This window comes from Silurus aristotelis (genome assembly GCF_946808225.1).
Source record: "Silurus aristotelis genome assembly, chromosome: 21".
Taxonomy (NCBI): Eukaryota; Metazoa; Chordata; class Actinopteri; order Siluriformes; family Siluridae; genus Silurus; species Silurus aristotelis.
In genome coordinates, this window is record NC_139594.1 from 2138028 (window position 1) to 2154206 (window position 16179).

The 16179-nt window shown below is 44.2% G+C and overlaps 1 protein-coding gene across 1 annotated transcript in view; it reads left to right on the top strand.

Annotated features, from left to right (window-relative positions):
• Nucleotides 1-216: 216 nt before the first annotated feature.
• Nucleotides 217-16179, top strand: part of tanc2a (tetratricopeptide repeat, ankyrin repeat and coiled-coil containing 2a) — a 127455-nt gene continuing 111492 nt past the window's right edge. Inside the window, exon 1 of the mRNA XM_083524267.1 lies at nucleotides 217-479. The gene's annotated coding sequence lies outside the window, so the exon portion shown is untranslated. The remainder of the gene's footprint in view (nucleotides 480-16179) is intronic.

Genomic DNA, 16179 nt, shown 5'->3' on the forward strand with positions numbered 1-16179 from the left:
TTGAACAACAGCACACACCGTGTGTACATACAGGACTTTACGGGGGAGCCAATCAAAGATTATTACACATTTTGTAATACTATCCTGTAACCCCGCCTCTTCATGAATAATACACGAATAATACATGAATTGTGCATGAATAATGCATGAGGCCCAGCCTATTACGCGCAGTCAGACAGCGAGAGAGAGAGAGAGAGAGAGAGAGAGGGTGTGTATGTATATGTGAATGTGTGAGAGGTGGTGGAGGAGGTGTTTAGATGTTCTCCTCCTCCTGGCTCGGCGCTTGGCGTGTGTGATTCCAAGCGTACGGGGAAGCGCCTACTGCGTGTCCGGGACTAAGTGGAGTGGAGGAGCGCGTGAAGGAGCGCGTGAAGGACAGAGTGGTTTATATCCCATTGTAATAATCCGCTTTGGAGAAATAGAGCGCGCGAGAGAGAGAGAGAGAGCACGGATACGGAGGAGAACGAGGAGGACTGGAGGTAAGATCTCCGCTCTTGGTTTTCCTTTCCATATTGCTGTGCTGGTTAATGTGTGTGTGTGTGTGTGTGTGTGTGTCTGCATTACTCCCGTCCTTTGCTGCATTACTCCCAGCATCTGATTACCGGCGCTCAGGTACAGCCGGAAGTGTCCTTGTTCACGTCTCCTTGTTCTCGCAGCTCCACGTCGGCGGCGGCGTTCCAGGGGTTTTATGAGCAGGAGGAAACCAGTAACACGTTTCCGTCTCTTGTTCTTCCTCGCGCACTGGCATTGGAAACGATTTATTTATTCAAAAACAAATACATAATTATCTCTGTACGTGTTTATTTGTTTGTTTGTTTGTTTGTTTATCTATCCATCAATCCATTCATTATTTATCCATCATCCTCCTGCTCCAGAGATAAACATCTCACATCTGATCAGTCAGCACTAATAACCATGCATCATCATCATCATCATCATCATCATCATCACCACCTGCTCAGGATTATTTTCTTGTGCATTTTTTTTTGTTTTGTTTTTTGTAATTGGTTTTTTTCCTTCTCCTCACGTGCCCTACACCCCCCCCCCCCCAAAAAAAAAAAAATCTGCAGCTCTTCCGACCATTGAATGATTATTGAGGTCAAACATGTTTACTGTAAATATACAGGGCAGTTTGATTGTTATTGGAGGTACCTGGAGGTCTACCTGAAAGCTACCTATAGATTATAGTCTCAGACACAAACACAAACACAGACACACACACACACACACACACACACACACACACACACACACACAGACACACACACACACATCAGAATAATACAAGAATGCAGTAATAATCCGAGCTGAAAATGGAGGCGTGTCTACAGTATGTTGTAACACCTATCTGAGATTCCCCACTAGAGGTCCATGCCTAGATCAAGTGGAGAAGATCCTCTGATGATAAAGCAGTGACGGGAAATGTTTGCGTCTGACCCTGATCACATCGCCAGACTAGAAATCTAGAAATCCGTTTTGTTGATTGATATTGCATCACCGCCACCATGTAGGTGTAAGATTAGCTTCATCCGGAGCTCATAGCAGAAACCTAGCAGCACTCATCACGCTGAGATCTTTTTCACAAAGCCAGAATGGAGTCAAACGTCATAGCATTAATCCGTACAGCGGTTTCTCACGTCACGTGCGATTTCATTGTAGCACTGTAGCAACTGTTCTAACATGGTTACAATTTATTTACATTTATGCTCTTTCTCAGAGGTCCAGCAGTGGCAGCTTGATGGTGCTGGGATTTGAACTCATAACCTTCACACTCAAAGTCCAACCACTGAGCTTCCCATTCCCATGATTCTTCTTCTTCTTCTTCTTCTTTCGGCTGCTCCCATTAGGGGTCGCCACAGCGGATCATCCGTCTCCATACCACCCTGTCCTCTATATCTGCCTCTTTTACACCAACTACCTGCATGTCTTCCCTCACCACATCCATGAACCTCCTCCTTGGCCTTCCTCTTTTCCTCCTACCTGGTGGCTCCATCTTCAGCATTTTTCTACCAATATAATTCATGTCCCTTCTCTGCACATGTCCAAACCATCTCAATCTCGCCTCCCTCACCTTGTCACCAAAACATCCTACATGTGCTGTCCCTCTAATAAACTCATTTCTAATCTTGTCCATCCTCGTCACTCCCAACGAAAACCTCAACATCTTCAGCTCTGCTACCTCCAGCTCCACCTCCTGTTTTTTACTCAATGCCACTGTCTCTAATCCATACAACATCGCAGGTCTCACCACAGTCCTATAAACTTTCCCTTTCATTCTTGCAGATACTCTTCTATCACAAATCACTCCTGTCACTCTTCTCCACCCACTCCACCCTGCCTGCACTCTTTTCTTTACTTCTCTAACACACTCTCCATTACTTTGCACTGTTGACCCCAGGTACCTGAACTCCTCCACCTTCTCCACCTCTTCTCCCTGCAACCGCATCACTCCACTGCCCTCCCTCTCATTCACACACATGTACTCTGTCTTACTCCTACTGACTTTCATTCCCCTTCTCTCCAGCGCATATCTCCACCTCTCCAGGCTCTTCTCAACCTGCTCTCTACTCTCACCACAAATCACAATATCATCTGCAAACATCATAGTCCAGGGAGACTCCTGTCTGACCTCGTCCGTCAACCTGTCCATCACCACTGCAAACAGGAAAGGGCTCAGGGCCGATCCTTGATGCAGTCCAACCTTTACCCTGAACCAGTCTGTCGTACCTACTGCACACTTTACTGCCGTCACACTGTCCTCATACATGTCCTGCACCACCCTCACATACTTCTCTGACACACCTGACTTCCTCATACAATACCACAACTCCTCTCTCGGCACCCTGTCGTACGCTTTCTCTAAATCCACAAATACACAATGCAGCTCCTTCTGTCCTTCTCTATACTTCTCCATCAACATCCTCAAAGCAAATAAGGCATCTGTGGTGCTCTTCCTCGGCATAAAAACCATACTGTTGCTCACAGATGGTCACCTCTTCTCTCAGCCTGGCTTCCACTACTCTTTCCCATAACTTCATGGTGTGACTGATCAACTTAATTCCCCTGTAGTTACTGCAGGTCTGCACATCTCCCTTATGCTTAAAGATCGGTACCAGCACACTCCTTCTCCATTCCTCAGGCATCCTCTCCCCTTCCAGAATCCTGTTAAACAATCTGGGTAAAAACTCCACTGCCATCTCTCCTAAACATCTCCACGCTTCTACCGGTATGTCATCTGGTCCAACCGACTTTCCATTCTTCATCCTCTTAATCGCTGCTCTCACTTCCTCCTTACTAATCCTATCTACATCCTGCTTCACCAACTCCACATCCTCCACCCTTCTCTCTCTCTGATTTTCCTCATTCATCAGCTGCTCAAAATACTCCCTCCATCTTCTCAACACACTCTCCTCACTAGTCAACACATTTCCCTCTCCATCCTTTATTGCTCTAACTTGCAGTACATCCTTCCCAGCTCGGTCCCTCTGCTTGGCCAATCGGTATAAATCCTTTTCTCCTTCCTTAGTGTCCAACCTCTTATACAGTTCCTCATATGCCTTTTCCTTGGCTTTCGCCACATCCCTTTTAACCTGCTGCCGCATCTCCTTGTACTCCTGCCTACTCTTCTCATCACTCTGTCGATCCCACTTCTGTTTTGCCAATCTCTTTCCCCTAATGCTCTCCTGCACTTCCTCATTCCACCACCACGTCTCCTTGTCTTGCTTTCTATTTCCAGATGTCACACCAAGTACTTTTCTAGCTGCCTCCCTCATCACTCCTGCAGTAGTTGCCCAATCATCCGGCACCTCTTCACCACCACCAAGCCCCTGTCTGACCTCTTCCCTGAACCTCACACTACACTCTTCCTCCTTCAGTTTCCACCATCTTATTCTTCTTTCAAACCTTACTTTCCTTCTCTTCTTCTTCGCCTCCAAAACCATCCTACAGACCACCATCCGATGCTGTCTAGCTACACTGTCCCCCGCCAACACCTTACAGTCTCCAATCTCCTTCAGGTTGCATCTCCTACACAGAAGATAATCCACCTGTGTGCACCTTCCTCCACTCTTATACGTCACCCTATGATCCTCCTTCTTCTTAAAATAAAAAGAAGAATTCCCATGATTCCCATTCCCATGATTCACTTACATTTATACATTTTATGCATTCATACAACTGAGCAGTTTAGGGTGAAGGGCCGTGCCTAAGGAGTAGCAGCTTGGTGGTGCCTGAATTTCCCCTCAAGCACTTCCGATCAGAAGTTCATTGTCCAAACCACTGTTTCTCGACTTCCATAATTTGAACTTCCAGAGATTAAAGCCATCACATCCTCTAGAGATCTAGTGTGGGTGTTTATAATTTGAGGATCGAGCTTCTGCTTAGCCTGGGATGTCGTAGAAGGGATGTGTTGTTTATGATTGGTTTAGTATGATATGCAAAAATTGAGGCAATATGGAGGCGGGGCTAGCATCTGGCTCCACCTCTAGTTAGCTAGTCCCCTCTAAATGAAGCTAGTTTCGAGTCCACGCACAGTTTGAGAGCAGCTCACATCAGATCAGCACAGTCAATTATTTTGAATTCTCTCAAGGTTTGTTGAGATCAGAATAGAATGATGACATCAGCAGGTTTGATGAGGTCAAAAGGTATTGAGGACCTCAGAAAGCATGTTGAGATCAGAAAGTAGTGAGGAAGTCAGAAGGTTGACACCGGCTCCACCTATGGGTAGCTAATCTCCTCTGCATTGAACTTTTATAGAGACAACCAGTCAATCAATGAACTGATAAAACAAAACTGCTGTACCTTTAATGTGACCTTTGTTCCATGTGCTGCACCTCGTCTACTGTTCGGGAACCGCTGAAGGTTCTGAGGTCCGAGATTGGTGCTGATGGACCGCATGTTCTCCTGTAAAGGCTGCCATAAATACTTCACAGGCTGCTGTGGAAAAGTGATTAGGGTGGACCAGTGCTGTGCTAAGGCTTTGAGGGGCCTGATTGAAGCACTTGAGTGAAAATCACTTTAGCCGTGTGTGTGTGTGTGTGTGTGTGTGTGTGTGTGTGTGTGTGTGTGTGGGATTGCTCCCTCTGCCATAATGCACCATCCATCCTGGTCTAGAGGAAATAACACAATCATAATATAGCACTGTAGATTGATGGTTGATTGTGTGTGTGTGTGTGTGTGTGTGCGTGTGTGAGAGAGAGAGAGGGCGAGAAAGAGATCTTCTCAGGAAGAACAGCCTTCAACATACTTAGCTAAACATGAGTAAATTAGCAGAACCCCCACTGCTTACACTTAAAGTGGGAAGAAGTGAAGATCATGGATCCTTGAGACAAATGAGGATTAATTAAAAATCAAAGCAGTTTGGTGGAAGTAGGAGGGTGAGGCAGTTTGGTGGATGAGGGAGATGAGGCAGTTTGGTGGAAGTAGGAGGGTAAGGCAGTTTGGTGGATGAGGGAGATGAGGCAGTTTGGTGGAAGTAGGAGGGTGAGGCAGTTTGGTGGATGAGGGAGATGAGGCAGTTTGGTGGATGAGGGAGATGAGGCAGTTTGGTGGATGAGGGAGATGAGGCAGTTTGGTGGATGAGGGAGATGAGGCAGTTTGGTGGATGAGGGAGATGAGGCAGTTTGGTGGATGAGGGATATGAGGGAGTTTGGTGGATGAGGGAGATGAGGCAGTTTGGTGGATGAGGGAGATTAGGCAGTTTGGTGGAAGTAGGAGGGTGAGGCAGTTTGGTGGATGAGGGAGATGAGGCAGTTTGGTGGAAGTAGGAGGGTGAGGCAGTTTGGTGAATGAGGGAGATGAGGCAGTTTGGTGGAAGTAGGAGGGTAAGGCAGGTTGCTGGATGGAGGAAGACGAGGCAGTTTGGTGGATGAGGGAGATGAGGCAGTTTGGTGGATGAGGGAGATGAGGCAGTTTGGTGGAAGTAGGAGGGTGAGGCAGTTTGGTGGATGGGGGGAGATGAGGCAGTTTGGTGGATGGAGGGGGACGAGGCAGTTTTATGGAAATATGGGGATGAGACAGTTTGGTGGATGGAGGGAGATGAGGCAGTTTGGTGGATGAAGGGAGATGAGGCAGTTTGGTGGATGGAGGGAGATGAGGCAGTTTGGTGGATGGAGGGGGACGAGGCAGTTTGGTGGATGGAGGGGGACGAGGCAGTTTGGTGGAAATAGGGGGATGAGGCAGTTTGGTGGATGGAGGGAGATGAGGCAATTTGGTGGATGGAGGGGGATGAGGCAGTTTGGTGGATGGAGGGAGATGAGGCAGTTTGGTGGAAGGAGGGAGATGAGGCGGTTTGGTCGAAAGCAGTTTGGTGGTCGAAGGCAATTTGGTGGAAGGAAGTGGACGTCATAAGGCTTGTTTGGCAGACGATAGTGAGGACATCAGAAGGCTTGTTAAGGTCAGAAGTTAGTGAAGACATCAGCAGTTTTGATGAGACCAGGAAGTAATGAGGATGTCAGGAAATTTGAGATCAGAAAGTAATTAGGACATCAGAAGGTTTGATAAGATCACAGGTAGTGAGGACATCAGAAGGTAGGGATTGTTTAGAAGGAACGCCCAATATCTGACGCACAGATCCTTCGCTGTGTCAATTCCTTACCTCCTCCTGGTTTCCCACCAGTGCACCAGATCATCAGAGGGTTCCTCAGATGTAAACTGGACAGAACTATCACACTCTCCAGCTCTCCTTGTGCTTCGGGTTAGTTTAAATCGTCATTGGCTTGTTATCGCATGATGTTCACCTGTCAGCTATAAATTAGATTCTGTTTTTAAACCCACTGTCCCGCTTGGTGTCTTCTCCGTTTCGGGTGAAACCTTCTTCTCTCGCTCCCGTCCTCCTCAATCCGTTTATTTATCCCTCGCAATCAGGTAGCGCTACCTGCAATCAGCCGTCTCGTTCTTCTCGTTTGTGTGTTGCATCGCAATTGAGGATTTTGTCATCAAACAAGCGTCAGGAGAAAAATCGCAGGTGTTCGCGCAGAGCTGATTGTACCGGGATCATTTCGCTCCGGCTCGGAGACGGATGTCTGATTTGGAGGTAATTTCTGCTAACGACCCACCTGTATCCGGTTTCTCTTAATCACAGCATTGCAGTCCTCAGCTTTATCTGCTCTTAACCTTATTATTGGACCTTTTTGAGTGGTTAAAGGCTCTGGCATGGAGAAGCTGGTGTTGGATCTGTGATGATCTCAGATGCTGAGCTATTTTATGAGTTGCTCACGAGCTCCTGGTTTCACAACGTCAACTGACTGTAGAAAGAACATCACTCATCACACACTCCAGTGCTCATGTTAGTTCTCTCTCTCCAGTGTTCTGTAGTGTTTAAAGACTATAATCACACTCTTGATGTCACCCAAATGAGGATGAGGTTTCACTTTTTGAGTTTGGTTCCTCTCCAGGTTTCTTCCTCATAACATCTAAGGACATTTTTTCTTGCCACACTCGCCCCCAGACTCCATCATTAGGGATAAACACACACTATTTCCTTTAATTCTTGAGTTTTATAAAGCTGCTTCGAGGCGACGTCCATTGTGAAAATCGCAATAGAAATAAACTTGAACTTATTCTTGCACCAGATGCCTCATTTTCCACGACCCCCAGCAGCAGCTCTGGCCTGGAAAGCTATTTTGGTGCCCCCCCATCCCCCCGCCCCCCCTTTCTGGTCATGCAGGTGGTGTAAATGTGGATGCAGAAGCTCCGGCTCCTTATTGTCTGATTTCCCAGTTTATGGAGTCAGAGACGAGGAACATTGTCCTGGAGAGACAAATTCCTGAGCGCGCAGGTGGGCCCCCAACATCTGCTGCCCCGCATGCACCCCTATCGCACCGGATTTACCCTCGTCAGGGCAGAACACACACTTTTTCACATTCCTATAGACTGTGTGTAATCATTTCTCTCATGTTCTGAGGAACCCTATGGAGATGCTGAAACGATTGTTAGATAGACCTCATAGTATGGGCAAAAGAATTCATCAGACACCTGACTTTTCTACCAATATGTGGTTCTTCTCCAAACTGTTTCAACCAAGCTGGAGGAACACAATCGAGTAAGATGTCTCTGGATGTCATGGAATGAAACGAGACCCAAAACTGTTCCAGCAGGACACAATGTGCAGCTACACGAAGATGTAGATGGTTTGGAGTGGAAGATCTCCTGCTATAATGCTTCAACCTCACCCCTGTTGAAGATCTTTGGACGCTGATTGCACTCCAGGCCTCCTCACCTCACCTCCATCAAAACCTGACTTTACTAACAACCTTGTGGAGGAACATCTGTGTGACATCATGAAGTGGGTGTGGCTTAAGGAAGTAACCCAGAGTTGCTAATTGCTTATTTAACGCATGACACACCCACACACACACACACACACACACACACACACACACACACACACAGAGTCTGTTTTTGCTGCCGTGTGTGACAGGATGTGTGTGTTAGTTTTACACACACTGCTCCCAACACACCCGGTTAGTTTGCTCTGAAGCAGGTTATTCGAGGTGATGAACCACACGCACACACACGCACACACACACACACACACACACGCACACACACACACACACACACACACACACACACGCACGAGTGATTTGTGTTTTGGGGGTTTAGTAATTCTTTCCTCCAGCAGCCTAACAGACATAAAAGCTTTGATTCAATCTGACATCCTTTCATTTTTCTCTCTTTCTCTTTCTATCTCTCCCTCATTCCCTCCCTCACTCTCTCCTTCTATATCTCACCTTTTAACTCTCTTCTTCATTCTCTCTCTCTCTCTCTCTCTCCTTCCATCTCTCTCTCTCTCTCCTTCTGTCTCTTCTCCTCATTCTTTCACTTATTCTTTCCCTCATTCTCTTTTTCTCTCTCCCTCTCTCCCTCTTTCTACACCTCAGTCTCTCCTTCTATCTTTCTCAGATTCTCTCCCACACTCTCCCCTTTTATCTCTCTCTCTTATTCTCTCTTTCTATCTCTCTATACCTCATTAATTCTCTCACTTTCTCTTTTTATCTCTTCTTTTATTCTCTCCTAACTTACTTTTACTTTCTCCCTCACTCTCTTCTTTTATCTCCTTTATTCTCTCCCTTCTTCTATCCTGACACTTTCCTTTATTCTCTCTCTCTCCCTCTCTCTCTCTCTCTCTCTCTCTCTCTCTCTCTCTCTCTCTCTCTTTGTGTGTGAAAGTGTTTTTACATGGTGTTAGTGTTGCTGTTGCACCAGTTTGAGGAGATGATGCTGAAACAGACAGGAAGCTCGTCTCCTCGTTTCCTTCACTCCTCCACCTCCTCCTCCTCTCATCCATAATGCAGATAAACACCCGTGTGTTAGAGCTGCTGTTAGTGTTTACTCTATTCGTCTCTACCCTCATCCATTCATCATCCTTCTCTCCGTTCAGAAGTTTGAGAGAATACAGAGAGGCCGCAGAGGGACTGGGCGTCTACGGTTTGTGATTCTGAAAACGCAATATAATGGAACCATGCAGACTCTGTAACAGCTCGGTTTGAGTTCCTCACTTCCTCCTGATCGTGATCATCTCCCCCCCGACAACAGCGACGTCTGTGGCATTGGTGCACCAGATGTCAGTCCGCTGACCTCTGACCTCGCTGCCCTGAGGGTGTGTTATTCACGCAGCGTCTGTCTGAGTGTGTGTGTTTCTTCGTTGTCTGTTGTGACGTCTTTGTTTCTCGAGGATAATGTCGTCCGCGAAGGCTGGTAATCGCTTCTATTGCTTCTCCTGAAAGTCAGTCAGACACAAACAAACACATTTATACATATATACAATATGGCCAAAAGTATCAGGACACCAGACTTTCCCAGCCCTATGTGGCTCTTCTCCAAACTCTCAGCACACGACCCAAACCTGTTCAAACATGCCAGCTCCATGAAGATCTGCTCTCCATAAGTTGGAGTGGAAGATCTCCTGCTTCAGAGCTGTATTTGGGATGAATGTTTCACACTGATTGCACCCCCCAGCCTTCATCACCTTACCTACATCAGTACCTGACTTTACTCACACCCTTGTAATTAAATAAATCTCATGCAAATCTCACACACGTTCTAGTGGAACATCTTCCCAGAAGAGTGGAGCTCGTTCTAACAGTGAATTGGGACTCCGTGTGGAATGAGGACGTTCAAAGTGAAGCACGGTGTCCACAAACTTTAGGCCATACAGTGTATCTACACAAAAAGAAGGAAAGAAAGAAAGAAAGAAAGAAAGAAAGAAAGAAAGAAAGAAAGAAAGAAAGAAAGAAAGAAAGAAAGAAAGAAAGAAAGAAAGAGAACATTTTGTTGAATGTTTTTGAAGTCAAGGTTTTTAAGCCAGAATTTTGGATGAATTTTTGGGTTAAAAAAATAAATATTACAGACAGACAGATAGATAGATAGACGTACAGACAGATATAGACAGACAGACAGACAGATAGATAGATAGACGTACAGACAGATATAGACAGACAGACAGATAGATAGATAGACGTACAGACAGACAGACAGATAGATAGACGTACAGACAGATATAGACAGACAGACAGATAGATAGACGTACAGACAGATATAGACAGACAGACAGACCGATAGATAGACGTACAGACAGATATAGACAGACAGACAGACAGATGGATAGACGTACAGACAGATATAGACAGACAGACAGACAGACAGACAGACAGATAGATAGATAGATAGACGTACAGACAGATATAGACAGACAGACAGATGGATAGACGTACAGACAGATATAGACAGACAGACAGATAGATAGATAGATAGACGTACAGACAGATATAGACAGACAGACAGATAGATAGATAGACGTACAGACAGACAGACAGACAGATAGATAGACGTACAGACAGATATAGACAGACAGACAGACAGATGGATAGACGTACAGACAGATATAGACAGACAGACAGATGGATAGACGTACAGACAGATATAGACAGACAGACAGACAGATAGATAGATAGATAGATAGATGTACAGACAGATATAGACAGACAAGTAGATTGACAGACAAATAGAGAATTTTTTTTCAGCTTACAACCAAGCTTTGAGTATAAAAACTAATAAAAAGCAAATGATAAATTTTTTTCTTTTGCGTTAAACATTTTTAGTTTGTGTGTGTGTGTGTGTGTGTGTGTGTGTGTGTGTGCGCTCTCAGGCTTGGGAGCAGCACTAAAAGTAAACGTCTAATGTTAAAGTAAAGGTCAGACCCCAGCTGTAGACCCTACCCGCTGTTCAGCTTCCTTATTTTCTGGTTTTGTGTCATTATCTTAGCCCCGCCCACTTTCGCCCTAAAATAACTCTCCGTATTATGCGACGAGTTGCTCATGGAGAGTTTTTTTTGCATAAGCAAACACAGTACGATGTGAAGCGAAATGTTCAATGATGGAAAAGAGAAATAAAAATAGAATTTACAATATAAACAAATCGATTATTTATTCATTTCATTCATTCATTTTCTCCCGCTTATCTGTAATTCGGGTCACGGGGGCAGCAGTCTAAGCAGACCCCCGCCTTCGACTGCTGCCCTATCCTCACAGCACCGTCCCTTACGGTCCCTCCTGCAGGTGGTGAGCCCACGGGAAGGCGGCCCCACGTCACTCCGACGTCACGGACCTCGATATTTCCCTCGTAAGGGACCCCCAGAGCATAGTGGGTTAAGGGCCTTGCTCAAGGGCCCAAGAGTGGCAGCTTGGCGATACCGGGGCTTGAACCCCAGACCTTCCGATCGACAACCCAGCGCCTTAACCGCTGGAGCCACCACGCCCCCCAATTTTTAAAATCCACTCCCCCTTTTCCCCCTTTTTCACCACTCCCCCTGATTTTTCAAATCGATTATTATCGCAGTAAATAAAAGAAAGTGTAGAGTAGAGTTTAATGGGATTGAAATAGAAATTATAAAAATAACCAGGTTCCTCTCCCGAGCGTGACGTCAGGTTCGTGTATCGTTCTTTGCCTCTCGCCTTCTGGAGCTACTATTTGTCTATTTTTTGCTGATTTTATCCGGAACCCGACCCTCCACAGTTCCACACGTCTCTGTTCTCGTCCTGAGTAACGAAAGAGGCAGAGGCTTCAGTCATGTGTGTTTTTTATTAGAGTTTCAGTGGTTTTTTTTGTCCTGTATCTGGTTTATGGGTGAATTCGGACGTCCTGAATGTCCTACAGCTTCGGAGTGTAAGAGCGTGGAGACGTGAGGAGACATTGGAGACATTTGTTCTCATGCTTCAGTGTCTGGCCTTTTTATTAAGATTCTTTTTTTTTTACCATTATAATCATAAGTTACATTATTTTTGTCAGTTTCTGTCTTTTTTTTTTTATTTTTGTCTTTGTTTAGAATCCGAAGTAAATATCGGATATAATAGAAAGTTTCACCTTGTAATGAATCCCCGAATCAATGATTATTCGACTGATTTTTCTGATTCATTTAATGAACGAAATACGAGCGATTTATGACAAACAAACAAAAAATCCGTATTTTTTCAGCTGATTGTGTGAAATGAGAAAAGAGGGAGTGATAGTTGTTGTTGGTTCATGGATATTTTATGGAGAACTTTAGTCCTGAAGGAACGTCGTTTCACCGTATAGGATTGGAATAACAATAAAAAGCCTACGTAAAAAAACAAAAAAAAACAATCAATCAAACAAATATACTGCACGATTATTGGACATAATTAAAGGTTTTGCTGACTCAGCTGTTTTAATAAGCGGGAAAGCAGTGATTGTGTTATACTGGAAAGATTTGCTGACTCAGCTCATTCAGTGAATGAAAAAAAAAAAGTGAATTTTAGCATTTAAATTGACATTGGATGGTTTGTTGCTCATTCTCTGTTGTGAATGGAAGTTTGGTGCTTATAGATTTATCACGAATGAATGAACCAGTGGTGACTGTGGCAAGAAAAAACTCCACAATCCAGTCTCCAAATCCAGTCTCAAAGTTCTTGAGTTGCTCAGGAACTTCTTGGATCTTCAGGCTGGTAAGGCTGCACAGAGTGGTGTCCATTTGAAGAGAACTCCATCCAGAGGTAGGAAAGAATTGTTGGAGTGAATATTGTTTTACTGATTTAGAGAAGAGAGAAAAAAAATCTTGGTCACGATCAATCTGACAATCGTAAAAAAAAAAACCTTTTTTGTCGATCAAAATTGTAGTTTAAAAGACAGAAAAACAACAGGAGACCTCAAAGATGTCTCGATGAAAACTCAAATGTGAGTTTTCTTTCTATGTATTCAAATCCGACGGAAATTAAAAGAAAAAGTAAAAAAAAAAAACATTTTAGAAACAGACTCTTTTCCCCAGACCTGATGTGGGGTAGGAAAGACGGATGGAGTGATGACGCCATGTTGAGGTGAAAGAGGTAAAGAAACGATAAGGCTGTGAGAGAGAAAGATGGCAGACGATTCCTTCAGGACCTGGACATTTCCCTGAAATGGAATGGATTATTAATGGAAGTGTGAGAGACCTATGGGGGGGTATGGACTTGGATCGATCTGAGATGATTGCGTATGGAATAATACCCTCAGTGTCATGCTGTTCAAGTGAAATAATCAACACTTGAGTTATTGTTTGGCATACAGAAATATTTTACAAAATTTGTATCGTAGCAGCAGGTTATAATGCACAGCTGTAGGGCAGGGCGATATATCAATAATATCCATATCGTGATATATGATTTCGTGATACATTTTTCTGATATACCATCAAAATGGTAAAGTAAAAATTATTATTTAAATGTGTTGAGCAGATGTTATGGTTATTTGCCATAAAAAATAAAAAAAATCTGATCTTGTTTGTCTTTGTATCCCTGAACGAAAAGCATCATCAAGATCCTCAAGTATTGCGTTCTTATACACTATATATCTATTTGTATTGGGACCTAATTTTCCAGCCATACATGGTTCTTCCATAAAATGTTTCTTTGTCTTTGGATGTGCGATCTTGAACTTTTCCGCTTCTCTTGATCTAGAAGACACAAATTTGTTCCTGACACAAAGTGCACAAGGCTTGAGTGGCCTGACCTCTGACCTCAACTCTAGTGAATTTGCTCATTTTGTTTTCAGGGTAACGTCTTGTACTTGTATGTGCACAAAATGTACATTGAAAATCAGAGTGCAGGTGCTGGATTTGATACCTTTTGATACCCTCTACATTTCAGTAAAATTCCATCTTTGCAGATCTCACCTACATGAGCACAGAGGGTTAAGGGCCTTGCTCGAGGGCCAGAGAGTGGCAGCTTGGCGATAGTGGGGCTTGAACCCCTGACCTTCCATTCAGTAGCCCAGAACCTTAACCACTGATCTGCAACCTCTCTTGTTCAGTTCCAGGCAAAAAATTTTTTTAGACTTTGCTAGATTAAAATGACCTGTGAATTCGTGAGCTTTGCTTTTCCGAGGGAGCAGAAAGCCAGCAGGCAGGGTTGTAAATGCTCGAAGGTGTATGCTAGCTTTTTTTCCCTCTTTCTGTCTCTTGTTAGCAGAGCCGCGTTGGCTTCGAAATATCGAGCGGTTTACAGGATGACATCATCAACTTCGCAGGTCTTTAATATTTATATTACCTTCGCCTGGAACTGAACACCGACGCTAATGCAATAGTGAATCTGAAACGTAGCCAGATCCGGAGCTTTACAGTGAGATCACTGGAGTAACTGCTGCATGGGGATTATCTCGGAGTGTTACTGCAAAAAGAGAGATCAAGATGAAGAAAGAGAACAAAGAGTGCGTTAGCATAGTCGGAGGTATTCTCAGATCTGCGATATGAAAGAGAGAATTCAGTTGGTGTTGATTAAAGGAAGAAAGGAGAACATAAGTTTGTGAAGGAGGATGATGGATAGAGGAAGACAGGGAGGAAGGGAAGAGAAAATATATTTCTGAGGACTGTTTATTGAGCCATATCTCAGTGTGGATTGGAGCAGAGGCAGCTGTGTGGAGGAAACAGTGAGGGAGTAACAGCACCAGAAACCAAAAGAACACAAGACAGGACCTTTGTCCAGACCTGGTTCTGTTTGTGTTTGCTCCAATGCTGGATGCCTGGGTTTTCGAAATACACTATATGGCTTAACGTTCCACATTCCACATTTGGTTACAATTCACTGTATAATGAGCCCTACTCTTCTGGGAAGATGTTCCACTAGATTTTGTGGAGATTGGTGTAAGATTCATTCAGCCACAAGAGTGGTAAAGTCAGGTTCTACAGGATGTAGGTGAGGTGAGGAGGCTTCTGTGGTGCAATCAGCATGAAAATTTCATTCCAAAGGTGTTAAATAGGGTTGGAGCTCTATAGAAGGAGATCCTCCTTTCCAACCCATGGAAAGCGGATCTTCATTGAGCTGGCTTTTGGGTCATGCTGGAACACGTTTGGGTCTCCTAGTTCAAGTGAACAGAAAACGGCCTAATTAAGCTTCTCCTTCCATTCGGTTCATAATTCCCTTTTCTTATCCTCTATTGTGGCAGGAGACAGAACAACCTCAAGGTGCTGTCTCTACCTGTATGCAGATGAGCTGTTATGACATCACAACACCTTGTACTGTTCTCTCATCCATCAAAGACAAGCTCTTGCTTATTAGTGTATCTGGATAAATTTAGCAAGCTAACATGCCATGTAGCCTGTGTACCCTACAACGTAGCATATGTGTTAGGCTAGCTCGGGACGTGAAACTGATTCTGGTCTGTATTATTTTATCTTGTCTGTGTTCATTTGGGTGTAATCTGTGCAACCAATTGGCAATAAAGGCCGACTTCTAGCCCTACTCCTCCCCTCAAGCACTATTGCTCTACACTACGTTCCATCAGGGCTTATCTTGAGCAGGTTCCCTGAAAACTCACATCTAAGGAATTTTGCTAGCGTTGGTGAGGTTAGCTAGCTTGCAATGTTAGCTTAATCTGCAAACCACTATTGAAAGAAACAAAGCTGAGAAGCTAGCCATGTACCGCATCAGAAAATGATCAGAAAGAAGACAGAGACGTAATGATGGAGAGATTTAATTCCATCGTTTATCTTCAGAGAGGTCAATCGAATCCAGAGAAACGTTTTATTCCTTGTCTGTTTTGTGAGTGTCCTTTGTGGATGTTGGATCTTTCTAGAAACATGTAACGTGCCCAATTTACTTATAATTCTTTATATTTTATAGATATTTGTATTATCTGTTTGACCAATTTGCAATAAGTGTGACTTTTAGCCCCGCCCCCAATGTCCCA